This window comes from Pongo pygmaeus, chromosome 6 (assembly GCF_028885625.2).
Source record: "Pongo pygmaeus isolate AG05252 chromosome 6, NHGRI_mPonPyg2-v2.0_pri, whole genome shotgun sequence".
Classification (NCBI taxonomy): Eukaryota; Metazoa; Chordata; class Mammalia; order Primates; family Hominidae; genus Pongo; species Pongo pygmaeus.
In genome coordinates this window covers 29,787,762-29,814,323 of record NC_072379.2, presented here as the reverse complement: position 1 = coordinate 29,814,323, position 26,562 = coordinate 29,787,762, and the positions used below count along the sequence as shown (strand labels likewise).

Sequence of the window (26,562 nt, the reverse complement as noted above, 5' to 3'; positions counted from 1 at the left end):
GCGCCTTCTGCGACGTCACAGACGCGCGCCTTCTGCGACGTCACAGACGCGCGCCTTCTGCGACGTCACAGACGCGCGCCTTCTGCGACGTCACAGACGCGCGCCTTCTGCGACGTCACAGACGCGCGCCTTCTGCGACGTCACAGACGCGCGCCTTCTGCGACGTCACAGACGCGCGCCTTCTGCGACGTCACAGACGCGCGCCTTCTGCGACGTCACAGACGCGATGTAATACCTGGAGCTGGTCAGTCTCCTCACAGTGGAGCCTGGTAACCGCGACCTCCTTTCCAGGTCCTGTGTATTGCTGGCTGGAGAAGGGTAGTTGACAAACTCCCACCCAGTACAGTGTGTATGTGCGTCAAAAAAAGGAAACAGTGTCCGGTGGCGGCGGAGGCGAGAGGATCCTTTCAGGCGCGACCCCATCTCTTTAGTCTCACCTCAGCTGCCCAGCTACTTGAACCCCGAGGTTCAAGGCTCCAGTGAGCTATGACCCCACCACAGCACTCCAGCCTGCGAGACTGAGGTAACCACTGTCTAAAAAAGTAAAAAAGGAAACTATCCAAGTGTGCAACAGGGAGGGACTGCTTAAAGAAAACATGAGGCTGGTTGGGCCCAGTTATCCCAGCACTTTGGGAGGCCGAGGTGGGAGGATGGCTTGGGCTCGGGAGTTCGAGACCCGCCTGGGCAGCAGGATGAAACCCCATCTCTAGAAAAGGTACACAAATTAGCTGGGCGTGGTGCACACCTGGCCTGATTTTTGTGTTTTTTTGTAGAGATGGGGGTCTCGCTATTTTGCCCAGGCCGGTCTCAAACTCCTGGGTTCACTGATATTCTCACCTGGGCCTTTAGACTTGTAGAGATTACAGGCGTGAGTCACCGTGTCCCACCTGGGTTATGCTATTTAATAAAATAATGTGTTCCGCCTGGCGTGGTGGCTCACGCCTGTAATCCCAGCACTTTGGGAGGCAGAGGTGGGTGGATCAGCTGAGGTCAGGAGTTTGAGACCAGCCTGACCAATATGGAGAAACCCTGTCTCTACTAAAAATGCAAAATTCACCAGGTGTGGTGTTGCATGGCTGTAATCCCAGCTACTTGGGCCCAGTAATTGAACCCCTCAGACCTGAGGATGAGAAAGCTTGCCTCAGTTCTTCCCCAGGTGATCAGCCCAGGGGTAAGGAAGGAGAGGCCGGAAAAGAGGACCCACGAGAAGGGCCCCCTCCTGGAGTTTGAGGCCCACTCCCTCCTGTCCCGGCCTCTCCTCTGTCCCACTCCCTGCTCTGCCCCACTCCTGGAGCCATGGCCATGAGGGGCTGTGTTTGAGTACAGGCCCCAGCAGCAGCCCTAAGCCAAAAGTGGGCAGGCTCACCTGCAGGGGATCAGAGTAACATGGCAGGAAGTAAGGGTGAAAGCCGCCCTGGAACCGCGCCTCTCTGCCCCCTCACGTCACTCGGGTGCACTCCTCCCTCACCTCACTCAGGCAGCAGCATCATGAGTTCTATGGGAGTGATGTCCTGCTCCCTCTGCTGTCTCTTTTTAGTCTTGGGGCTACCATAACACTTTCCCTTCCCCAGCGCTGCCAACCTGGTGGGACATTGGGCTTCCCTCTCCCAGGGTCCTGGGGACAGACCTGTCCTGTATCATACTCACAGAGAGACCTTTTTTTCTCCAGGGCTTGAGGATCAGCCAGGTTTAATGAGGTACATGCAGATCTGAATCATACCAAGCTGAGATTGGGGTACACACTCTCCTCCACTGAAAAGTAGGGAGGGATTCCAACGTGGTTAGAGGGAGAGTGGGGCAGAACAAGACCAGACAAGGAGTGGTCACCTGGAAAAAGCCTGCCATCAAAGGCCTTGGTGAGTGCTGTGTGCGGTGGCTCACTCCTCAGCCCTTTGGGAGGCTGAGATAGGTGGATCACTTGAGGTGAGGAGTTTGAATCCAGCCTGGGCAACATGGCAAAACCCCATCTCTGCTAAAAATACAAAAATTAGCTAGGCATGCTATGCTCCTGTAATCCCTGTTACTCTGGAGGCTGAGGCAGGAGAATCGCTTGAACTGGGGAGGCAGAGGTCAAAGTGAGCCGACATTGTGCCACTGCACTCCAGTCTGGGAGACAGAGTGAAATTGTGTCTCCAAAAAAAAAAAAAGAAAAGAAAAGAAAAGAAAATGGCCTTGGCAGAAGGACCTGCCTGGCAGTGCCTTTCCTCATTTCCCCTGGGTAGGCCTCTGCCATGAGGAGGTGCTTCCTTCTTCCTTTCCATGGCCCACAGCAAAGGACTGTGTGCTTCTAAGGGGGGTTGGGTGGGGGACTGTTGACAGAACTGGAAACCTTCTTCAGGTGGGGTTTTTGTTGTTGTTGTTGAGATGGAGCCTCACTCTGTCACCCAGGCTGGGGTGCAGTGGGACAATCTTGGCTCACTGCAAACTCCGCCCCACCCTGGGTTCAAACAGTTTCCATGTCTCAGCCTCCTGAGTAGCTGAGATTATAGGTATGTGCCACCACACCCAGCTAATTTTTGTATTTTTTTTAGAGACCGGGTTTCATCATGTTGGCAAGGCTGGTCTCGAATTCCTGACCTCAAGTGATCCACCCACCTGGGCCTCACAAAGTGCTGGGCTTACAGGCATGAGCCACCATGCCCAGCCCCTTCAGGTGGGTTTTGAGGCTTCAGTACAATATTAGTTTCCCGTGGCTGCTGCAACAAATTACCACACACTAAATGTCAGTGCTTTTTATAAGGTGAAACAGATTATCTTGTGGGGCTTTTGTTGTGATGGTGATTTATTAGATTAGTTTAAAGACAGTAATGCTCAGGTGTTGTAAAATTATAAAAACAATCTTCACATTTCATATTTTTTTCTTGAGACAAAGTTTTGCACTTGTTGTTCAGGCCGGAGTTGCAATCTCAGCTCACCGCAACCTCTGCCTCCCCGATTCAAGAGATTCTCCTGCCTCAGCCTCCCAAGTATCTGGGACTACAGGGGTGCATCACCATGCCCAGGTAATTTTTGTACTTTAGTAGAGACGGGGTTTCACCATGTTGGCCAGGATGGTCTTGATCTCTTGACGTTGTGATCTGCCTGCCTCGGACTCCCAAAGTGCTGGGATTACAGGTGTGAGCCACCCCTCAGCCCACATTTTATAACTTTAAAGCAGTATTAATGATAATTGCCTTAGGGAAAGATACTTTTGTTGTGATATGTAAGTATTATAGTCAAGTATATTGTACAGCAAAGGATATTAAACCTAAGTGAGCAATAATGTATTATATGGTACACTTAAAACTTTAGTACAGATATTCGTGTTTAGCAAATTGACCTTAACACATAATGATGGCAAAAAAATGGAGCTGTTCTGATGATACACCATTGGTTATGCCTGAATTTAATACTCTCCATGCTCTTGACTTTTTCATTTTTTTCACTGAAACAGTCTTGCTCTGTCACCTAGGCTGGAGTGCAGTGGTGCAATCATAGCTCACTGCAGCGTTCACCACTCAGGTTGATCCTCCCATCACAGCCTCCCTAGCAGCTGGGACTACAGGTGATTACCACCATGCCTGGCTAATTTTTGTATTTTTAGTAGAGACGGGGTTTCACCATGTTGGCCCGGCTGGTCTCAAAGTCCTGACCTCAGGTGATTCACCTGTCTTGGCCTCCCAAAGTGGGTTACAGGCATGAGCCACTGCACCTGGGTGCCTCTTGACTTTTTATACTTGTTATATTATTTTAATCTTAAGTAAATAAATGTTAGCTGAAATGATACAGTTCAGGAGAATCTTCTGCTTCTGTTACTAAAAAAAGTTATTTTTATAAGTCCAATAAGGTTACACTAATCTATATGTTTAGAAAATATTACCTTTTCCGGCCAGGCACGGTGGCTCACGCCTGTAATCCCAGCACTTTGGGAGGCTGAGGTGGACGGATCACCTGAGGTCAGAAGTTCAAGACCAGCCTGACCAATATGGTGAAACCCTGTCTCTACAAAAATACAAAAATTAGTTGGGTGTGGTGGCTGGTGCCTGTAGTCCCAGCTACTTGGGAGGCTGAGACGAGAGAATTGCTTGGACCTGGCAGGTCGAGGTTGCAGTGAGCCAAGATCCTGCCACTGCACTCCATCCTGGGTGATAGGGTGAGACTCCATCTCAAAAAAAAAAAAAAAAAAAAAGTAAAAGAAAATATTACCTCTTCCATTTAATGCTATATGTATTAAATAATATTAGCTGGTATGTTTTTCTGGCTTTATAATATGGTTCAGATTTGTGTAGAAATTCTGGCTGTATCTACATTGCCTTAAAGTAATGGGATATTTCTTTTGTTTTTTTTCTTCAGCTGGAGTTTTGCTCTTGTCGCCCATGCTGGAGTGTAATGGTGTGATCCTGGCTCACTGCAATCTCTGCCTCCCAGGTTCGAGTGATTCTTGTAGCTCAGCCTCCTGAGTAGCTGGGATGACAGGCATCTGCCACAATACCTGGCTAATTTTTGTATGTTTAGTAGAGACAGGGTTTCACCATGTTGGCCAGGCTGGTCTTGAACTCCTGACTTCATGATCTGTCTGCCTCAGCCTTCCAAAGTGTTGGGATTACAGGTGTGAGCCACTGCGCCTGGCACCTGTGACTAATATTATTTCTAAGATCTGGAATGCATTTATTACTGAAACAATGCTGACATACACTGCACCTAAAAAGGAAGAACTAGACATTCATTAAAGCCAGGAAAAAGCAGAATTCAGTGTGCTTAAGAACCGCTCCCATGGACAGGTACAATGGCTCATGCCTGTACTCCCAGCACTTTGGGAGACTGAGGTGGGAGTATTCCTTGAGGCTGAGTTCAAGATCAGCCTGGGCAACATAGCAAGACCCCATATCTTTTTTATTTTTTAGACATGGTCTCACCCTGTCATCCAGGTTGGCGTGCAGTGGTATGATCTTGACTCACTACAGTCTCTGCCTCCTAAGCTCAAGTGATCCTCCCACCTCAGCCTCCCTAGTAGGAGGGACAACAGGTGTGTGTCACCACATCTTGCTAACCATCTCTATTAAAAAAAAAAAAGTGGCCAAGCACAGTGGCTCACACCTGTAATCCCAGCACTTTGGGAGGCTGAGGCGGGAGGACCGCCTGAGGTTAGGAGTTTGAGACCAGCCTGGCTAACATGGTAAAACCCCATCTCCAGTAAAAATAAAAAAATTAGGTGCGTGTGGTGGCAGGCGTCTGTAGTCCCAGCTACTCGGGAGGCTGAGGCAGGAGAATCACTTGAACACGGGAGGTGGAGGTTGCATGGGCCGAGATCATGCCACTGCAATGCAGCCTGGGCAACTGAGTGAGACTTTCTCTCCAAAAAAAAAAAAAAATCACTTAACTAGGAGTCACACAGCCTGAGAGCAGGCTTCTTACTGATCAGCTCTGGGCAGATCACCTGTCTGTGCCTGTATTTATTCATCCACAATCCCCAAAAGCTCAGAGGAAGTTGAGGGAAAGTGTAAATCTCTAGATAAGGGCAGGACATCTCTGCTGCAGCCTTGAATCTGGGACTCCCCGTGGGGTGAGGGCCCCTGAGGCCATCTGTCCTTGGCACTCCCAGGGGCGTTAGCATTGTGGTCAGGTGCTGCATCCACAAGCCCACGAGCCAGGAGCATGCTGTGAAGGTCAGCATCACCAGTGGAGGCAGCTTCACCCCCGAGGAGGTGCAGGAGCTGCGAGAAGCCACACTGAAGGAGGTTGACATCCTGCACAAGGTCTCAGGGCACCCCAACATCAGTGAGTGAGGGCCCCAAGCCCCACAGTGGTATGACCCCCTGTGATTCTGCCCTGACAGCCCAAGCCAGGGAATGTGGCCCCACCACTCAGCCAGTTAGAACCACCCAGGCTCAAGGCTCCCAGCTGGACCCTCACTGCTTTGACAGAAGGGGTCCCAGGCAGGGATGGGGGTTTGATGTCCCTGGGCTAAATGCGCCAGGCGTGCTGGTGCATGCCTGTAATCCCAGCCACTCAGGAGGCTGAGGCAGGAGCATCACTCAAGCCCAGTAGTTTGAGGATGCAGTGAGCTGTGATTGCACTTTGCATTCCAGCGTGGGTGAGACTGTGAGACCCTGTCTCTAAAAATAATAACAATAATAATAATAAAGTTGCTTGAGGCTGAGTTCAAGATCAGCCTGGGCAACATAGCAAGACCCCATATCTTTTTTATGTTTTAGACATGGTTTCACCCTGTCATCCATGTCAGCATGCAGTGGTATGATCTTGACTCACTACAGTCTCTGCCTCCTAGGCTCAAGTGATCCTCCCACCTCAGCCTCCCTAGTAGGAGGGACAACAGGTGTGTGTCACCACATCTTGCTAACCATCTCTACTAAAAAAAAAAAAAAAGTGGCCAAGCACAGTGGCTCACACCTGTAATCCTGGGCCTTCCCACACCCGGGTTGACATCCTTTGAGCACCCTCCTGATTCCCCTGTCAGCTTTTGAAGTTAGCGGACAGCAGCCTCGGTCCCTGACCCCGGTGCCCCAGCTGCCCCTGCCTGGGCTCCCCTGCTACTTGAGATGAACTAGCCATTTCCATTTTGGTACAGCTGAAGGACACTTATGAGACCAACAGTTTCTTCTCCTTGGGAGACTGAGGCGGGCAGATCACCTGAGGTCAGGAGTTCGACACCAGCCTGGCCAACATGGTGAAACCCTGTCTCTACTAAAAATACAAAAAATTAGCCGGGCATGGTTGCAGGTGCCTATAATTCCAGCTACTTGGGAGGCTGAGGCAGGAGAATAGCTTGAACCTGGGAGGTGGAGGTTGCAGAGAGCCGAGATTACACCACTGCACTCAAGCCTGGGGGATACTTTAGTCCCAGCTACTCAGGAGGCTAGTGTGTGAGGATAGCTTGAGCCCAGGAGGTTGAGGCAGCAGTAGCGGCAGCAAGCTATGATTGTTCCACTGCACTCCAGCCTGGGTAACAGAGCAAGACCCCAATCTCTACAAAGAAGCTTTTTTTTCTTTTATGAGCTGGAGTCTTGCCGTGTCTCCCAGGTTGGAGTGCAGTGACGCGATCTCCGCTCACTGCAACCTCTGCCTTCGAGGTTCAAGCAATTCTCCTGCCTCAGCGTCTGAAGTAGCTGGGACTACAAGCGTGTGCCACCACGTCCGGCTAATTTTTGTATTTTTAGTAGAGATGGGGTTTCACCATGTTGGTCAGGCTGGGCTTAAAATCCTGGTCTCAAGTGATCTGTCCGCCTCAGCCTCCCACAGTGCTGGGATTATAGGGGTGAGGCACCATGCCCGGCCTCAATTCACAAACGTTTATTTGGAACATTCACTGTAGGCCAGTGTGGTGCCAGGAGATGCAAGGATGAGTGAGAAACAGTTCCAGGCCCCAAGGAGAACATCCCCTGGGGCGGGAGGGCTGACAGCTTCTTTGTGTTCCATTCTCAGAGCCACCCGGAGTTCCCTTGCTGAGGATCTGAGCATGACCCTGGACAAGGCACTGCCGGACTCTCTTTCCGCACAGGACTTCCATGACAATTATTAGCCCAATGAGATCCTGGGCAGGTAAGGCCCAAGCTTTCCCCATGAAGTGCTGTCCTAGGCTCCAGCAGGCCCTGTAGGCTACAGCCACCTCTGCTGCACACCAAGTACTGACCCCACTTTCATTCCCAAAGTGCTGTCCACTTGAAGAAACCCTTGGTTTGCGGTCCTGCCCTCCCGAAGCCAGGACAGATAAGAGAAACCTCTCCCAGCAAAAAGTTCCCAGGGGTAGGTGCAACGGCTCATGTCTGTACTCCCAGCACTTTGGGAGGCTGAGGCCGGAGGATTGCTTGAGGCTGAGTTCAAGATCAGCCTAGGCAACATAGCAAGACCCCATATCTTTTTTATTTTTTAAACAGGGTCTCACCCTGTCATCCAGGTTGGCATGCAGTGGTATGATCTTGACTCACTACAGTCTCTGCCTCCTAGGCTCAAGTGATCCTCCCACCTCAGTCTCACTAGTAGGAGGGACAATAGGTTTGTGCCACCACATCTTGCTAACCATCTCTATTTAGAAAAAAAAAAAAAAAAAAGCAGCCAAGCACAGTGGCTCACACCTGTAATCCCAGCACTTTGGGAGGCTGAGGCGGGAGGACCGCCTGAGGTTAGGAGTTTGAGAGCAGCCTGGCTAACATGGTGAAACCCTGTCTCCAATAAAAATACAAAAATTAGATGTGTGTGGTGGCAGGCGCCTGTAGTCCCAGCTACTCGGGAGGCTGAGGCAGGAGAATCACTTGAACCCAGGAGGTGGAGGTTGCCGTGAGCCGAGATTGTGTCACCGCACTCCAGCCTGGGCAACTGAGTGAGACTTTCTCTCCAAAAAAAAAAAAAAAGAAGAGTACTAATCTAGGAGTCACACGGCCTGAGAGCAGGTTTGTTACTCATCAGCTCTGGGCGGATCACCTGTCTGTGCCTGTATTTATTCATCCATCATCCCCAAATCTCAGAGGATGATGGTGTAAATTGTAATTCTTGTGGCCACTCCCCCATGTATGCGCGCTCCAGGAAGGCTGAGCAGCCCCGCCTTCACTTCCGATTGGCTGCGTGTGAGGGTCGGTCCTCTGTGACGCCATAGGGGCGCGCCTTCGTTGACGTCTCAGAGGCGCCCTTTCCAAAAGTCCTGTGAGCTGGCATTCTGTGACGTCACAGGGGCGGTGTAGTGCCTGGAGATGGTCAGTCTTCTGACAGTGGAGCCTGGTAACCACCACCTCCTCTCCAGGTCTTGTGTATTGCTGGCTGGAGAAGGGTAGTTGACAAACTCCCACCCAGCACAGTGTGTATGTCTGTCAAAAATAGGAAACTGTGTCCGGTGGCGGCCGAGACGGGAGGATCCTTTCAGGCCAAGAGCAGCCTGTTAACCTGGCGCGACCCCATCTCTTTAGTCTCACCTCAGCTTCCCAGCTACTTGAACCCCGGTTCAAGGCTCCAGTGAGCTATGACCCCACCACAGCACTCCAGCCTGCGAGACTGAGGTAACCCCTGTCTAAAAAAGTAAAAAAGGAAACTATCCAAGTGTGCAACAGGGAGGGACTGCTTAAAGAAAACATGAGGCTGGTTGGGCCCAGTTATCCCAGCATTTTGGGAGGCCGAGGTGGGAGGATGGCTTGGGCTCAGAAGTTCGAGACCCGCCTGGGCAGCAGGATGAAACCCCATCTCTACAAAAGGTACAAAAATTAGCTGGGCGTGGTGCACGCCTAGCCTGATTTTTGTATTTTTTGTAGAGATGGGGCTCTCGCTATGTTGCCCAGGCCGGTTTCAAACTCCTGGGTTCACTGATATTCTCACTTTGGCCTTCAGACTTGTCGGGATTGCAGGCGTGAGCCACCGTGCCCCACCTGGGTTGTGCTGTTTAATAATGTAAGAAAGTGTTTGGCCCCACATGGTGGCTCACGCCTGTAATCCCAGCACTTTGGGAGGCCGAGGTGGGTGGGTCACCTGAGGTCAGGAGTTCGAGACTAGCCTGGCCAACATGGAGAAACTCAGTCTCTACAAAAAATAAAAAAATTAGCCGGGTGTGGTGGCACATGCCTGTAGTCCCAGGTGCTCGGGAGGCTGATACTGGAGAATCACTAGAACTGGGAAGTGGAGGTTGCCATGAGCAGAGATCACACCAAGCACCCCAGCCTGGGTGACACATCGAGACTAAAGTTTGAGACCAGCCCAGGCTATGTAGTGAAACCCTTTCTGTACAAAAACCAACAACAACAACAAAAAACCAACAAAAAGCCAGGTGTAACTGTCCACCTGTGGCCACAGCTACTTAGGAGGCTAAGGCAGGAGGATCACTTGCGGCCAGGAGCTCAAGGCTGCAGTGAGCTATAATCATCCTGCTGCTCTCCATCCTGAGCAATAGAATGAAACCATTTCTCTAGATAGTTAGCTAGCTAGCTAGATAATTGATACGTAGTTTTCTTTTCTTTTCTTTTCTTGAGACAGAGTCTTGTTCTGTCACATAGGATGGAATGCAGTCGTGTGATCTTGGCTCACCTGCTCACTGCAACCTTTGCCTTCTGGGTTCAAGCGATTCTTCTGCCTGCCTGAGTAGCCGGGAATTATAGGCACACGCCACCATGCCTGGCTAATTTTTTATATTTTTAGTAGAGATGGAGTTTCACTATGTTGGTCAGGCTGGTCTTGAACTCCTGACCTCATCATCCACCCGCCTCAGCCTCCCAAAGTGCTGGGATTACAGGCGTGAGCCATGGTGCCCAGCCAATTATATAGTTTTCTATCAGAAATTTTTTTCCTGGATTTGAACATGTTTTTCTAAAGTAGCATTCAACACATCAGCATTTTACAGTGTTATTAGTTGTTAATATGATTTTGTTTTTCTAAAATACAGTATCCTTTACAAAAGCAGTTTTGTCTTTCAAAGCACATAGATAAGTCCTCAAGTGAATTTGTCTGATGTTGACGACTTTGGTACCATTTTGTCCACTTGATTGAAACAGTTGGTAATTTCAGGTCACTGTTGGCCTTAGAGGAAGAGCCCAAAGGCAGCAAGCCAGGGCGCTGGTGTCCAGTTGCCTTCTAGAAGCATTTTCACCTTCCCTTAAGGTTTCTCTTGATGAATATAGAAGTACTGTATGTAGAATTGACCCAGTGCTGCCCTGGCAACTTTGTATATTAGGCCAAATTTACATTTCTTACCTTTATGAGAAGCACCCTGGTAGGCTAGTGGATTTACACACAAAGTCTGATCTCAGCTGCACCGTCCAGAAATGCAACATGGTCCAATCAAGTAACATTCTCTGAGCCAGTTTCTTTAGCTGTAAAATAAGAATAACAAGTATACTCATCTAAAAAGACAGCTTATTGTATCTGAGTGGTCTTTTATTTTCTACGAAACTGTCTTTAACACAGTAATTATTTTCATTGCCATACCACATTTTTTGTTTTATTTATTTATTTTGAGATGGAATCTGGTTTTTTGTTTTTGTTTGCGATGGAGTCTCACTGTTGTCACCTAGACTGGAGGGCAGTAGCATGATCTCTGCTCACTGCAACCACCGCCTCCCAGTTTCAAGTGATTCTCCTGTCTCAGCCTCCTGAGATGCTGGGATTACAGGTGGCCACCATCACACCTGGCTAATTTATTTATTTATTTATTTTAGTAGAGATGGGGTTACATCATGTTGCCCAGGCTGGTCTCAAACTCCTGACCTCAAGTGATCCACCCACCTTGGCCTCCCAAAATGCTGGGATTATAGGCATGAGCCACCGAGCCCAGCTCATTTTTAGAAAAGGATTTCTTGGCCAGTCTCAGTGGCTCGCACCTGTAGTCCCAGCACTTTGGGAGGCAGAGGTGGGTGGATCAACTGAGGTCAGGAGTTCGAGACCAGCCTGACCAACATGGAGAAACCCTGTCTCTACTAAAAATGCAAAATTAGCCAGGCGTGGTGGTGCATGCATGTAATCCCAGCTACTTGGGCCCGGTAATTGAACCCCTCAGACCTGAGGATGAGAAAGCTTGCCTCAGTTCTTCCCCAGGTGATCAGCCCAGGGGTAAGTAAAGAGAGGCCGGAAAAGAGGACCTATGAGAAGGGCCCCCTCCTGGAGTTTGAGGCCCACTCCCTCCTGCCCCAGCCTCTCCTCTATCTAGGACTCCTCCCTGCTCTGCCCCACTCCTGGAGCCATGGCCATGGGGGGCTGCGTTTGAGCACAGGCCCCAGAAGCAGCCCTAAGCCAAAAGTGGGCAGGCTCACCTGCAGGGGATCAGAGTAACATGGCAGGAAGTAAGGGTGAGAGCTGCCCTGGAACCATGCCTCTCTGCCCCCTCACGTCACTCAGGTGCACTCCTCCCTCACCTCGCTCAGGCAGTGGCATGAGTTCTATGGGAGTGATGTCCTGCTCCCTCTGCTGTCTCTTTTTAGTCTTGGGGCTACCATAACACTTTCCCTTCCCCAGCGCTGCCAACCTGGTGGGACATTGGGCTTCCCTCTCCCAGGGTCCTGGGGACAGACCTGTCCTGTATCATACTCACAGAGAGACCTTTTTTTCTCCAGGGCTTGAGGATCAGCCAGGTTTAATGAGGTACATGCAGATCTGAATCATACCAAGCTGAGATTGGGGTACACACTCTCCTCTACTGAAAAGTAGGGAGGGATTCCAACGTGGTTAGAGGGAGAGTGGGGCAGAACCAGACCAGATAAGGAGTGGTCACCTGGAAAAAGCCTGCCACCAAAGGCCTTGGTGAGTGCTGCGTGCGGTGGCTCACTCCTCAGCCCTTTGGGAGGCTGAGATAGGTGGATCACTTGAGGCGATGAGATTGAGTCCAGCCTGGGCAACATGGCAAAACCCCATTTCTGCTAAAAATACAAAAATTAGCTAGACATTCTATGTTCCTGTAATCCCAGCTACTCGGGAGGCTGAAGCAGGAGAATTACTTGAACTGGGGAGGCAGAGGTTGAAGTGACCTGAGATTGTGCCACTGCATTGCAGTTTGGGAGACAGAGTGAAATTGTGCCCCCCCACCCCAAGAAAAAAAAAAAAAAAAGAAAATGGCCTTGGCAGAAGGACCGGCCTGGGAGTGCCTTCCCTTGAGTTTCTCCTGGGTAGGCCTCTACAATGAGGAGGCGCTTCCGTCTTCCTCTCCATGGCCCACAGCAAAAGACTGTGTGCTTCTGAGAGGTTGGGTGGGGGACTGTTGACAGAACGGAAACCTTCTTCAGGTGGGGTTTTGTTTTGTTTTGTTTTATTTTGTTTTGTTTTGTTTTGTTGTTGTTGAGATGGAGCCTCACTCTGTCACCCAGGCTGGCGTGCAGTGGCACAATCTTGGCTCACTGCAACCTCCGCCTCACCCTGGGTTCAAACAGTTTCCATGTCTCAGCCTCCTGAGTAGCTGAGATTATAGGCATGTGTCACCACACCCAGCTAATTTTTGTAATTTTTAGAGATGGGGTTTCACCATGTTGGCAAGGCTGGTCTCGAATTCCTGACCTCAAGTGATCCACCCACCTGGGCCTCACAAAGTGCTGGGCTTACAGGCATGAGCCACCATGCCCAGCCCCTTCATGTGGGTGTTGAGGCTTCAGTACAATACTAGTTTCCTGTGGCTGCTGCAACAGATTACCACACACTAAATGTCAGTGCTTTTTATAAGGTGAAACAGATTATCTTGTGGGGCTTTTGTTGTGATGGTGATTTATTAGATTATTTAGTTTAAAGACAGTATTGCTCAGGTGTTGTAAAATTATAAAAACAATTCTCACATTTTATATATATATATTTTTTTGAGACAAACTTTCCTACTTGTTGTTTAGGCTGGAGTTGCAATCTCAGCTCACCACAACCTCTGCCTCCCAGATTCAAGAAATTCTCCTGCCTCAGCCTCCCAAGTAGCTGGGACTACAGGGGTGCATCACCACGCCCAGGTACTTTTTGTACTTCAGTAGAGACGGGATTTCACCGTGTTAGCCAGGATGGTCTTGATCTCTTGACGTTGTGATCTGCCTGCCTCGGACTCCCAAAGTGCTGGGATTACAGGTGTGAGCCACACCTCAGCCCACATTTTATAACTTTAAAGCAGTATTAATGGTAATTGCCTTAGGGAAAGATACTTTTGTTGTGATATATAAGTATGATATTCAGGTATATTGTACGGCAAAGGACATTAAACCTAAGTCAGCAATAATGTGTTATATGGTACACTTAAAACTTTAGTACAAATATTCGTGTTTAGCTAATTGACCTTAACGTATAATGATAGCAAAAAAAATGGAGCTGTTCTGATGATACACCATTGGTTATGTCTGAATTTAATACTCTCCGTGCTCTTGACTTTTTCTTTGAAACAGAGTCTTGCTCTGTCACCCAGGCTGGAGTGCAGTGGTGCAATCATAGCTCACTGCACCCTCCACCACTCAGGTTCAAGTGATTCTCCCATCACAGCCTCCCTAGTAGCTGGGACTACAGGTGATTGCCACCATGCCTAGCTAATTTTTGTATTTTTAGTAGAGATGGGGTTTCACCATGTTGGCCCGGCTGGTCTCAATGTCCTGACCTCAGGTGATTCACCTGCCTCGGCCTCCCAAAGTATTTGGGTTACAGGCATGAGCCACTGTGCCTGGCTACCTCTTGACTTTTTATAGCTGTTATATTATTTTAATCTTAAGTAAATAAATGTTAGCTGAAATGATACAGTTCAGGAGAATCTTCTGCTTCTGTTACTAAAAAAAGTTATTTTTATAAGTCCAATAAGGTTACGCTAATGTATATGTTTGGAAAATATTACCTTTTCCGGCCAGGCATGGTGGCTCACGCCTGTAATCCCAGCACTTTCGGAGGCTGAGGTGGACGGAGCTCCTGAGGTCAGGAGTTCAAGACCAGCCTGACCAATACGATGAAACCCCGTCTCTACAAAAATATATAAATTAGTCAGGTATGGTGTCGGGTGCCTATAGTCCCGGCTACTCAGGAGGCTGAGACAGAAGAATTGCTTGGACCCAAGAGGCGGACATTGCAGTGAGCCGAGATTCTGCCACTGCACTCCATCCTGGGTGATAGGGCAAGAGTCTGTCTCAAAAAAAAAAAAAGAAGTAAAAGAAAATATTACCTCTTCCATTTAGTGCTATATGTATTAAATAATATTAGCTAGTATGTTTTTCTGGCTTTATAATGTGGTTCAGACTTCTGTAGAAATTCTGGCTGTATCTACATTGCCTTAAAGTAATGGGATATTTCTATTTCTTTTTCTTTTTTTTTTTTTTTTTTTCAGCTGGGGTTTCGCTGTTGTCACCCATGCTGGAGTGCAATGGTGTGATCCTGGCTCACGGCAATCTCTGCCTCCCAGGTTCAAGTGATTCTCCTAGCTCAGCCTCCTGAGTTGCTGGGATGACAGGCACCTGCCACAACGCCTGGATAATTTTTGTATGTTTAGTAGAGACAGGGTTTCACCTTGTTGGCCAGGCTGGTCTTGAATTCCTGACTTCATGATCTGTCTGCCTCAGCCTTCCAAAGTGTTGGGATTACAGGCATGAGCCACCATGGCCAGCCTGTCTTTTTTTTTTTTCAAAGCCACCCTTGGTAATGAAATGTAAAATATGCACCAGTGAATATTACTTTGCTGAATATTGCCTAGTGAATATTAAGTATTCTCACCCTTCAGACATGAACTTATGAATTCAACACGTGAAGACTTACAACTTGATAAACCAGCTTCAGGCAGTAGGTCTGCAGTCTTAAGTCAGAAGATTATGTGAAATAATTATTTAATGCTTAACAATGATTTTTTTAATGGTACCTTTCACATGAAATAATATCCCTCTTACTTTTAATTATTTAAAATTAAATAATTTTAATTAATTTTCCAGGACAGGAGAATTCATGTTGTCAAAATTCTAATACTCTCTTGAACAATAAACTCATTTTCTTTTTATTAACCCATTATAAATACATGTAAGTGTTGCATTTATGGGTAGACAGAACTAAAAGAACAATATTTGTCCTGCTTTTCAGATGCAAGATTTATCTGACATTATGCACTGAACAGTTTATTATTGAAGTCTACACTAGCCAACTGAACAAGCATTCATCAAATGTCCACGATACCCAGGACATAAGAAGGTTCCTTTTAGAGCATGGAGCCATGCGTATCATCTCTTAATTGTTAAGTGTGTTTTGAAAGAAATAGAAATATGATTGATTTTCTTGTTTTGGCTCTAGAGTGGAGTGCAGACAAAAAAGAATGGGATCACACTGTTTAGATTTACTAAAATGGAAGGATTGCCAGCAAGATCATATCCCTAGTCTCCCCATAGCAAATGGCACCTGCTAGCTGTTTGCTGTTCTCTTTTTTTTTTTTTTGAGGTGGAGTTTTCCTCTGTTGCCCATACTGGAGTTCAGTGGTGTGATCTCAGCTCACTGCAAGCTCCACCTCCTGGGTTCAAGCAATTCTCTCTGCTTCAGCCTCCCGAATAGCTGGGATTACAGGCACCTGCCACCACACCTGCCTAATTTTTTATTTGCAGTAGAGTTTGGGTTTCACCATGTTGGCCAGGCTGGTCTGGAACTCCTGACCTCAGGTGATCTGCCCACCTCAGCCTCCCAAAGTACTGGCATTACGGGCATGAGACAACCTGTCCTGCCTGCTAGTGGTTCTTGAACACACTGAGTTCTGCTTTTTCCTAGCTTTAATGAATGTCTGGTTCTTTTTTTGTGCAGTGTATGTCAGCATTGTTTCGGTAATAAATACATTCTGGATCTTAGAAATAATATTAGTCACAGGTGCCAGGTGCGGTGGCTCATGCCTGTAATCCCAGCACTTTGGGAGGCTGAGGCGGGTGGAGCACTAGGTCAGGAGATTGAGACCCTCCTGGCTAACACGGTGAAACCCTGTCTCTACTAAAAATACAAAAAATTAGCCGGGCGTGGTGGCGGGCGCCTGTAGTCCCAGCTACTCAGGAGACTGAGGCCGGAGAATGGCATGAACCCGGGAGGCGGAGCTTGCAGTGAGCCGAGATCGTGCCACTGCACTCCAGCGTGTGTGACAGAACGAGACTGCATCTCAAAAAAAAAAAAAAATAGTCACAGGAAAGAAAAATACTGCCTATTTTATAATAATATTTAATAACCCAAGTTATTAAACCCATTAGATTGAGAAAACTTGTGTTCCTGTGATTTTGATGGGGAAGGAATATGGTATGCCAGAATCACTAAATGAGGGAAAATGATGGATCAGCTTTTTTGCAAAAAAATTTGATAAGTCTGTTTTTTTCCCCTTCAACTAAATTATATTACTGAGTAATGTTTTTTATAATGTTTTATTTAGGAAAGTAAATACAATGGGTAGGACTCAGCTTCAGTTTTCTCTTACTGTTCTGTTTTTGAGACAGAGTTTTGCTCATGTTACACAGGCTGTAGTGCAGTGGTGTGGTCTCAGATCACTGAAACCTCCACCTCCCAGGTTCAAGTGGTTGTCCTGCCTCAGCCTCCCAAGTCGGTGGGATTACTGGCACCTGCCACTATGCCCAGCTAATTTTTGTATTTTTAGTAGAGATGGGGTTTCACCATGTTGGTCAGGCTGGTCTCGAACTTGTGACCTCAGGTGATCCACCTACCTCAGCTTCCCAACATGCTTGGATTGTAGGCATGAACCACAATGCCCAGCCTCTCATACTGTGGTTTTTTTTTTTTTTTTTGAGATGGAGTCCAGGCTGGAGTACACTGGTGTGATCTCGGCTCACTGCAACCCCTGCCTCCTGGGTTCAAGTGATTCTCCTTCCTCAGCCTCCTGAATAGCTGGGATCACAGGCATGTACCACCACACCCAGCTAATTTTTTTTGTATTTCTTGTAGAGACAGGGTTTCACCTTGTTGGCCTGGCTAGTCTTAAACTCCTGACCTCAGGTGATCCACCCGCCTTGGCCTCCCAGAGTGCTTAGATTACAGGTGAGAGCCACTGCACACGGCCAGGAGTGGATTAATTTTATGGTTCACCTTTTAGACCATACAGAACAACTTTCTGACATTGCCATGGCATTCGTAAACTGCCATGGAGTTGATGGGAGTATCGCAGTGAGGACGAGCAGAGGTCACTCTCATGGTTATCTTGGTTTTGGCTGGCTTTTTTACTGCAACCCATTTTATCAGCAAGGTCTTTATGACGTGTATATTGTGCTGACCTCCCTCACCCTGTGACTTAGAAAGTCTTAACCATCTGGGAATGCAGCTCAGTAGGTCTCAGCCTCATTTTACCCAGCTCCTATTTAAGATCGAGTTGCTCTCTTTCAGATGCCTCTGACAGTATTGCTGCTTTCTTTAAGGTTCCTGAAAGGGAGAGAGGAAATCTTAGATTTTTCATTGCTGTGAACCACTGCAAGTATTGAGGAAATATTTACTACTTCCAGCCTCATAATCCTGCAGTCATTTGGCACCTGTGAGTGAGGTGCGGGGGAACTGCCCCATACATTCTGGAGCATTCAATCTGGTGGGGAAACGTGTAGTAAGTAGGAGATATTTACAGTGTAAGGTGTTAAGATCTGGGGTAGAATTAAGTAGAATAAGGGGATGGGGAGGTAGGGGATGTGATTGGGGCAGCCTTGGTGATATGTAATGAGCACATTCTGCAGTTGGCCTCACCTCTTTCTAAAACTTCCACTTTTTTCACTCTCAACTTCAACAATTGGTTCTTTTTTATTTTATAGCAAATTCGTTGGAATTAGGTTTATGTATTTTCTTGAATTAACAGAATAATTTAATTTAACATCACTCTCTAGTGTGACTGAAAGCCTTTAATCCTTTACTGTTTTTTGTTTATGGGCATATTTGTTTTTACAGCTATAATAATTATTTCATTTTGTGTGGTTTCTCAAAAACACGTTTCTTATATCAAAGAGTCTCTGTACTAGAGTCCTTCAGATTTGGTGCTAATAACATTAAGTAAGAATTTAAGACAAGTCTTGAGATGTTAGAGGAAAGCCAATCTAAGAACACAGAAATTAATTATTAATTTATTTTGAGTTGACATTTAAGTTGAGGTGTGGAGGTGGAGGAGACAGTTGAATAAATGAGTTTGGAAGTAAGGAGAAAGATCTGGGAATAGGTATAATTTTGGATTTTATAGTTGTGTTTTGATAGCAATTGTTGATATTGCCAAAATAATTCATCAGTGAGCTCCCTGACAGCTCCCCAACCTTTCTTTCTAAAGAAACAGGATTGACCTGATGTGGTGGCCCATGCCTGTAATCCCAGCATTTTGGAAGGCAGATCACCTGAGGTCGGGAGTTCAAGACCAGCCTGACCAGCATGGAGAAACCCCATCTCTGCTAAAAATATAAAATTAGCTGGGTGTGGTGGTGTGTGACTGTAATCCCAGGTATTAGGGAGGCTGAGGCAGGAGAATAACTTGAACCCAGGAGGCAGAGTTTGCAGTGAGCCGAGATTGCACCATTGCACTCCAGCCTGGGCAACAAGAGTCAAACTCCATCTCAAAAAAAAAAAAAAAAAAAAAAAAAGAAACAGGGTCTTGTTATGTTGTCTGGGCTGGACTAGAACTCCTGTGCTCAAGTTATCCTCCTGCCTCAGTCTCCTAAGTAGCTGGGGCTACAGGCACATGCCAGCATGTCCAGCTTTGAGCCACTCCCACCCATCATGTTGCAAAATATTTAAATGTTACAGAGGTGTGAGGGAGAGGTGTATATAAACAGCGCCATGTAAATTGCTTGAATCTTTTTTTTAGAGTTCTGTTTGGATGTGGCTTCAGAGCAGGGATTAGTCAATTCATTTATACTTTTTTCTTTCTTTTTTTTTTTTTGAGGTGGATTCTCACTCTGTCGCCCAGGTTGGAGTGCAGTGGCAAAATCTCAGCTCACTTCAGCCTCCACCTCCTGGGTTCAAGTGATTCTCTTGCCTCAGCCTCCTGAGTAGCTGGGACTACAGGTGCCTGCCACCATACCTGGCTGATTTTTTTTGTTTTTTTGTATTTTTGGCAGAGACAGGCTTTCACCATGTTGACCAGGCTGGTCTCGAACTCCTGACTCATGTGATCCACCTGTCTTGGCCTCCCAAAGTGCTGGGATTACAGGTATGAGTCACTGCGCCTGGCTGTTTTAGTTTACATTTTTAAATTACAATTTTTATACCTATTCAGAAGTAGAGAAAATAGTACAATGACTACTAAAATACCCATTCCTCAATTTCTGTGATCTTTAAGATTGTCCCACATTTTGTTCTTCTGTTCTTTTACCTCCCTTTGTGGGAATATTGTAAAGCAAATCAGTCATCACATCATTTTATCTGTTCAGTGTGCATCCCCGAACAGCATTTATGTATTCCTACACAGCCACTATCTCATCACATCTGACAAAATGAACAATGATTTTTTGGTATCAGCTCATATGCAGCCCTTAGTTGAGTTTCCTCACCCTTTTCTTTCTTTCTTTTTTTTTTTGAGAAAGAGTCTTGCACTGTCGCCCAGGCTGGAGTGCAATGGTGTAATCTCGGCTCACTGCAGCCTCTGCCCCCTATGCTCCAACAATTCTCCTGCCTCAGCCTCCTGAGTAGCTGGGATTACAGGCGCACGCCACCACACCTGGCTAATTTTTGTATTTTTAGTAGAGATGGGGTTTCACCATATTGGCCAGGCTGGTCTTGAACTCCTGACGTCAGGTGATCCTCCCACCTCGGCCTCCCAAAGTGCTGGGGTTACAGGTGTGAGCCACTGCACCTAGCCAAGTTTCCTCACTCTTACCTGAACAGTATCTCATTTTCTTATTATCTGAAAAATTTTGCTTTAAATCTGGATCCAAACAATCTTCATGTGCTAACTTTGGTTGTTATGCTTCTTGTAATCTAAACAGGCCTCTGCTTACTTTTTAAATTTCCCATTCCATTAATTCTTTGTGCAAATTTTTTTTTTTAATAGCATGCTCACAAGGTTGAAGGGGTAAAGAAGATTGATCTTGTTGTTCCTGTGTAGATGAAAGTTTAGCCTGAAATGCCAGTTTGCAGCAGCCGATGGAGGAGGGTTATTACTGTCATGAGCAGTTAGTAGCAAAAGGCTGCTTCCAAATAGTATTTGCAGGCCAGGTGCAGTGGCTCATGCCTGTAATCCCAGCACTTTGGGAGGCTGAGGTGGGTGGATCGCTTGAGGTCAGGAGTTTGAGACCAGCCTGGCCAACATGGTGAAACCCCAACTCTACTGAAAAGTACAAAAATTTTAGCCAGGCGTGGTGGCAGGCACCTGTAATCTTAGCTACTCAGGAGGCTGTGGCAGGAGAATCACTTGAACCCAGGAGGCGGAGGTTGAAATGAACCGAGATCATGCTACTGCACTCCAGCCTGGGTGAAAAAGCAAGACTCCGTCTCAAAAAAAAAAAAAAAGAAAAAAGAAAAAGCAAATAGTATTTAGGTTGTATTCTTTATTGTCTATAATGATTTTCTTTCTCTTTCTCAGGATATTGAAAAATAGTGTTTAGTCTTTTAAGATCTTAGAGTTATTAAGATTGTCTTGGGACCAGGACAGTTAAATTTGCCAAAATCTGGCTGTTAATGATGGGTCATTTATTGTTATTTATTTATTTATTTTTGAGATGGAGTCTCACTCTGTCAACCAGACTGGAGTGCAGTGGCATGATCTCTGCTCACTGCTAGCTCCGCCTCCCAGGTTCACACCATTCTCCTGCCTCAGCCTCCCAAGTAGCTGGGACTACAGGCATCCACCACCACACCTGGCTAATTTTTTGTATTTTTAGGAGAGATGGGGTTTCACCATGTTAGCCAGGATGGTCTCGATCTCCTGACCTTGTGATCCGCCCACATTGGCCTCCCAAAGTGTTAGGATTACAGGCATGAGCCACTGTGCCTGGCTATTTTTATTATTATTATTATTTTAATTTTTTAAATATTTATCAGCCTTGGGATTCTGATATGTAAAAATGCAAGAATCTTCAGAGATAGAAAACATATACAGTTATCATTAAAATGGGAGAACTCAGAATGTACAATCATGGAGCAGTGCCGTCCACTAGCTCCCCAGCTAACTACAGCTGCAAGCATGATTCTCATGCTCTCTTGTACCTAGTGTTCAACTAGTGACACAGCTTCTTCACTCATGGGGAAGGGCTATCAGCAAATGGCACTGAAGCATGGGGGCTTGAGAAAGATCCCACACACTTGAGGCCATGTTAGACATTTCATGAAAGGATTAGGTGGGTTACCCCTGGTTTTCTGCCCCAGAGTTTATCAAGACTGATATTAAAGTAAATGCATTGTAAGCCACACATACAAGTTGTGGAGTGAAGGAAACAGAGTGACATTTTTGTTTGTCCTGTTTTATAGGCTCTAATTAAATTGTGGCCTTGTATTGGGGGCAGCATTTTGTGATTATTATTATTTTTATTATACTTTTAAGTTCTGGGGTACATGTGCAGAATGTGCAGTTTTGTTACCTAGCTATACACATGCCATGGTGGTTTGCTGCACCCATCAACCCCTCATCTACATTAGGTATTTCTCCTAATGCTATCCCTTCTTTAGCCCTCCACCCTCTGACAGGCCCCGATGTGAGATACTCCACTCCCTGTGTCCATGTGTTCTCATTGTTCAACTCCCACTTATGAGTGAGAACATGCAGTTTTTGGTTTTCTCTTCTTTAGTCTGCTAAGAATGATGGTTTCCAGCTTCATCCATATTCCTGCAAAGGACATGAACCCATCCTTTTTTACACCTGGCTAGTATTCCATGGTGTATATGTGCCACATTTTCTTTATCCAGTCTATCATTGATGAACTTTTGGGTTAGTTCCAAGTTTTTGCTACTGTGAATAGTGCCACAATGAACATACTTGTGCAGGTGTCTTTATAGTAGAATGATTTATAATCCTTTAGGTGTATGCCCAGTAATGGGATTGCTGGATCAAATGGCATTTCTGGTTCTAGATCCTTGAGGAATTGCTACACTGTCTTTTACAATGGTTGAACTAATTTACACTCCCAAAAAATAGTGTAAAAGCATTCCTATTTCTCCACATCCCCTCCAGCATCTGCTGTTTACTGACTTTTTAATGATCGCCATTCTAACTGGGGTGGTTTTTATTTGCATTTCTCTAATGACCGGTGATGATAAGCCTTTTTTTGGTATGTTCTTTAGCTGCATAAATGTCTTCTTTTGAGAAGTGTCTGTTCATATCTCAACACTTGATTTTTTTTTTCTTGTAAATTTGTTTAGGTTCTTTGTAGATTCTGGAAATTAGCCCTTTATTAGATGGATAGATTGCACAAATTTTCTCCCATTCTGTAGTTCGCTTGTTCACTCTGATGACAGTTCCTTTTGCTGTGCAGAAGGTCTTTAGTTTTAGTTAGATCTGATTTGTCAGTTTTGGCTTTTGTTGCCATTGCTTTTGGTGTTTTAGTCATGAAGTCTTTGCCCATGCCTATGCCCTAAATGATATTGCCTAGGTTTTCTTCTAGGGTTTTTAGGGCTTTAGGTCTTATGTTTAAGTCTTTAATCCATCTTAAGTTAATGTTTGTAGAAGGTGTAAGGAAGGGGTCCAGTTTCAGTTTCTGCATATGGCTCAAGCAGTTTTCCCAACACCATTTATTAAATAGGGAATCCTTTCCCCATTTCTTGTTTTTGTCAGGGTTGTCAAAGATCAGATGGTTGTAGATGTGTGGTTTTATTTCTGAGGCCTCTATTCTGTTCCATTGGTCTATATATCTGTTTTGGTACCAATACCATGCTGTTTCGGTTACTGTAGCCTTGTAGCATAGTTTGAAGTCAGGTAGCCTGATACTTCTAGCTTTGTGCTTTTTGCTTAGGATTGTCTTGGCTCTGTGGGCTCTTTTTTGGTTCCATATGAAATTTAAAGTAGTTTTTCCCAATTCTGTGAAGAAAGTCAATGGTAGCTTGATAGGGATAGCATTGAATGTATAAATTACTTTGGGCAGTATGGCCATTTTCACAATATTGATTCTTCCTATCCATGCGCATGGAATGTTGTTTCATTTATTTGTGTCCTCTCTTATTTCCTTGAGCAGTGGTTTGTAGTTCTCCTTGAAGAGGTCCTTCACATCCCTTGTAAGTTGTATTCCTAGGCATTTTATTCTCTTTGTAGCAGTTGTGAATGGGAGTTCACTCATGATTTGGCTCTCTGTTTGTCTTTTGTTGTTGTGTAGGGATGCCCATTGATTTTGTATCCTGAGACTTTGCTGAAGTTGCTTATCAGCTTAAGGAGATTTGGGACTGAGACGATGGGGTTTTCTAAATACACAATCATGTCATCTGGAAACAGAAATTTGACTTCCGCTCTTCCTATTTGAATACCCTTGATTTCTTTCTCTTGCCTGATTACCCTGGCCAGAACTTCTAATGCTATGTTGAATAGGGGTGGTGAGAGAGGGCCTCCTTGTCTTGTGCCAGTTTTCAAAGGGAATGCTTCCAGACTTTGCCCATTTGGCGTGATATTGGCTGTGGGTTTGTCATAAACAGCTCTTATTATTTTGAGATATGTTTCATCAATATCTAGTTTATTGAGAGTTTTTAGCGTGAAGTGGTGTTGAAATTTTTCGAAGGCCTTTTCTGCATCTATTGAGATAATCATGTGGTTCTTATCACTGGTTCTGTTTATGTGATGGATTACGTTTATTCATTTGTGTATGTTGAACCAGCCTTGCATCCCAGGTATGAAGCTGACTTGATCGTGGTGGATAAGCTTTTTGATGTGTTGCTGGATTTGGTTTGTCAGTATTTTATTGAGGATTTTTGCATCGATGTTCATCAGGGATATTGGCCTGAAATTTTCTTTTTTGTTGTGTCTCTACCGGGTTTTATCTGGGTGACGCTGGCCTCATAAAATGAGTTAGGGAAGAGTCCCTCTTTTTCTATTGTTTAGAATAGTTTCAGAAGGAATGGTACCAGCTCCACTTTGTACTTCTGTTAGAATGTGGCTGTGAATCTGTCTGGTCCTGGACTACTTTTGGTTGATAGGCTTATTAATTACTGCCTCAATTTCGGGACTTGTTATTGGTCTATTCAGGGATTTGACTTCTTCCCGCTTTAGACTTGGGAGGGTGTATGTGCCCAGGAATTTATCTGTTTCTTCTAGATTTTCTAGTTTAGTTGCATAGAGGTGTTTATAGTATTCCCTGATGGTAGTTTGTATTTCTGTGGGATCAGTGGTAATAACACCTTTATCATTTTTTATTGTGTCTGTTTGATTCTTGTCTCTTTTTGTTAGTCTGGCTAGCAGTCTACCTATTTTGTTGATCTTTTCAAAAAATCAGCTCCTGGATTCATTGAATTTTTGAAGGGTTTTTCTTGTCTCTATCTCCTTCAGTTCTGCCCTGATCTTAGTTATTTCTTGTCTTCTGTTAGTTTTTGAATTTGTTTCCTCTTGCTTCTCTAGTTTTTTTAATTTTGATGTTAGGGTGTCAATTTTAAATCTTTCCTGCTTTCTCTTATGGGCCTTGAGTGTTATAAATTTCTCTCTAAACACTGCTTTAAATGTGTCCCAGAGATTCTGGTATGTTATGTCTTTGTTCTCATTGATTTTGAAGAAAGTCTTTATTTCTGCCTTAATTTTGTTATTTACCCTCTAGTCATTCAGGAGCAGGTTGTTCAGTTGCCATGTAGTTGTGTGGTTTTGAGTGAGTTTCTTAATCCTGAGTTCTAATTTAATTGCACTGTGGTCTGAGAGACTGTTATTATTTCTGTTTTTTTGCATTTGCATTTACTTCCAATTATGTGATCAATTTTAGAATAAGTGCGATGAGGTGCTGAGAAGAATGTATATTCTGTGGATTTGGGTGGAGAGTTCTGTAGATGTCTATTAGGTCTGCTTTGTCCAGAACTGAGTTCAAGTCCTTAATATCCTTGTTAATTTTCTGTCTCGTTGATCTGTCTAATGATGGGTCATTTATACTTGCCTTTGCTTTAAGTCTGTTTCAATAGTTAGTAAATATGTTTCTAGAGTTTTTCCAATTAAAAAAAAATTGACCTGCACCTTGCTTTGGAATGTACTAAAAATCTGATTTCAACACAAACATAATCTTCTGAATTGTTTTGGTTGTGTTCAGCTGAAGCCTTGGGGAGCACTGAAGCCAAGGCTGTATTGTACCAAAAATTTGAAGCACATGTGAATGATCTGAATGTGGAAGGACTACCAGAAAACATTCCTTTCAGAAGACCCTCATGGTATGGAATCCCAAGGCTGGAAAACATCTTTCAAGAGGGCAATCGAATTAAATTTGTTATGAAGAGGTAAGATGATAATCTGCAGAAACAAATTCATTGTCTTCCCTAAGGAGAGATTAATTTGACAAAGATGGGCCTTTTGTTCCCCTTTCATCGTGACTTCTTTATATTAAAATTAACATTTAGATTCATTTATTGAACAAACATTTATTTAGTATAAGCATCAGATGTGCAAATTTGGGTCTAGCAAGAACCCTGTCCTTGGGACGCTTAATACTAAGAAAAATGCAATGAAGATTTATTGAACATTTTTTGGGGAGAAGGCAAGGATGGCACACCCAGATCAGTCACTTGTGCATCCAGAAGGGAGGCAGTGTGTTTCAAATATGAGTAAAGGCAGAGAGGAGTCAAATATGCTCACATCTCTCACATCTTCATATACATTACACATTCTTTGTGGAGTGAGGAGTGCCATGTGGTTGTGGTGGGATTGCTTAGATAGACTTTTGTGGCCAGAGGAAGGCCTTGGCTCCTACAGAAGCAGTGGCAGTCATTAAATGGTCTCATAGCAGTTTCCTCTTAAAATAATTTGGATCTGCCCTTTAGAAGAGTTATTCTGGCTTGATTTTGAATGGAAACACATGGGTAGTTTGAGTGTTGGGGGTAGGAAGAGAAGGCCTCTCTCTGTTCGTGGAAGGAATGTTGAAGTGGGTAGAGTCTTGCTTACTGATTGAGGTTGTGCATCTGTGTATATTCGTTGGTACTGAGTTATAAGGGAGAGGAAAGGTTTAAGATGATACAGCAAGCACCTTCTGGCTGTGCTGTGGGACAGTTCATCTTAAGATTCAGAAATATAATTGAGCTGGTTTGGGGGAAAAGTGACTTTTGCATATTTATCTTACAAAAAAGATGACTTTG

General features: G+C 45.3%; 1 protein-coding gene across 15 annotated transcripts in view; it reads left to right on the top strand.

Annotated features, from left to right (window-relative positions):
• Nucleotides 1–208: 208 nt before the first annotated feature.
• Nucleotides 209–26,562, top strand: part of LOC129040409 (putative uncharacterized protein FLJ44672) — a 72,514-nt gene continuing 46,160 nt past the window's right edge. For 3 of the 15 annotated variants that reach the window (XR_010126877.1, XR_008503620.1, XR_008503615.1), the window contains exons 1-4: nucleotides 7,873–8,987; nucleotides 13,278–13,388; nucleotides 15,472–15,621; nucleotides 25,527–25,710. The gene's annotated coding sequence lies outside the window, so the exon portion shown is untranslated. Of the gene's footprint in view, nucleotides 524–2,531; nucleotides 2,654–2,891; nucleotides 3,003–4,332; nucleotides 4,408–7,422; nucleotides 7,540–7,872; nucleotides 8,988–13,277; nucleotides 13,501–15,471; nucleotides 15,622–17,777; nucleotides 17,891–25,526; nucleotides 25,711–26,562 lie in introns of those variants that run through there. The other 12 variants (XR_008503623.1, XR_008503621.1, XR_008503622.1 and 9 more) reach the window with 11 other exon arrangements.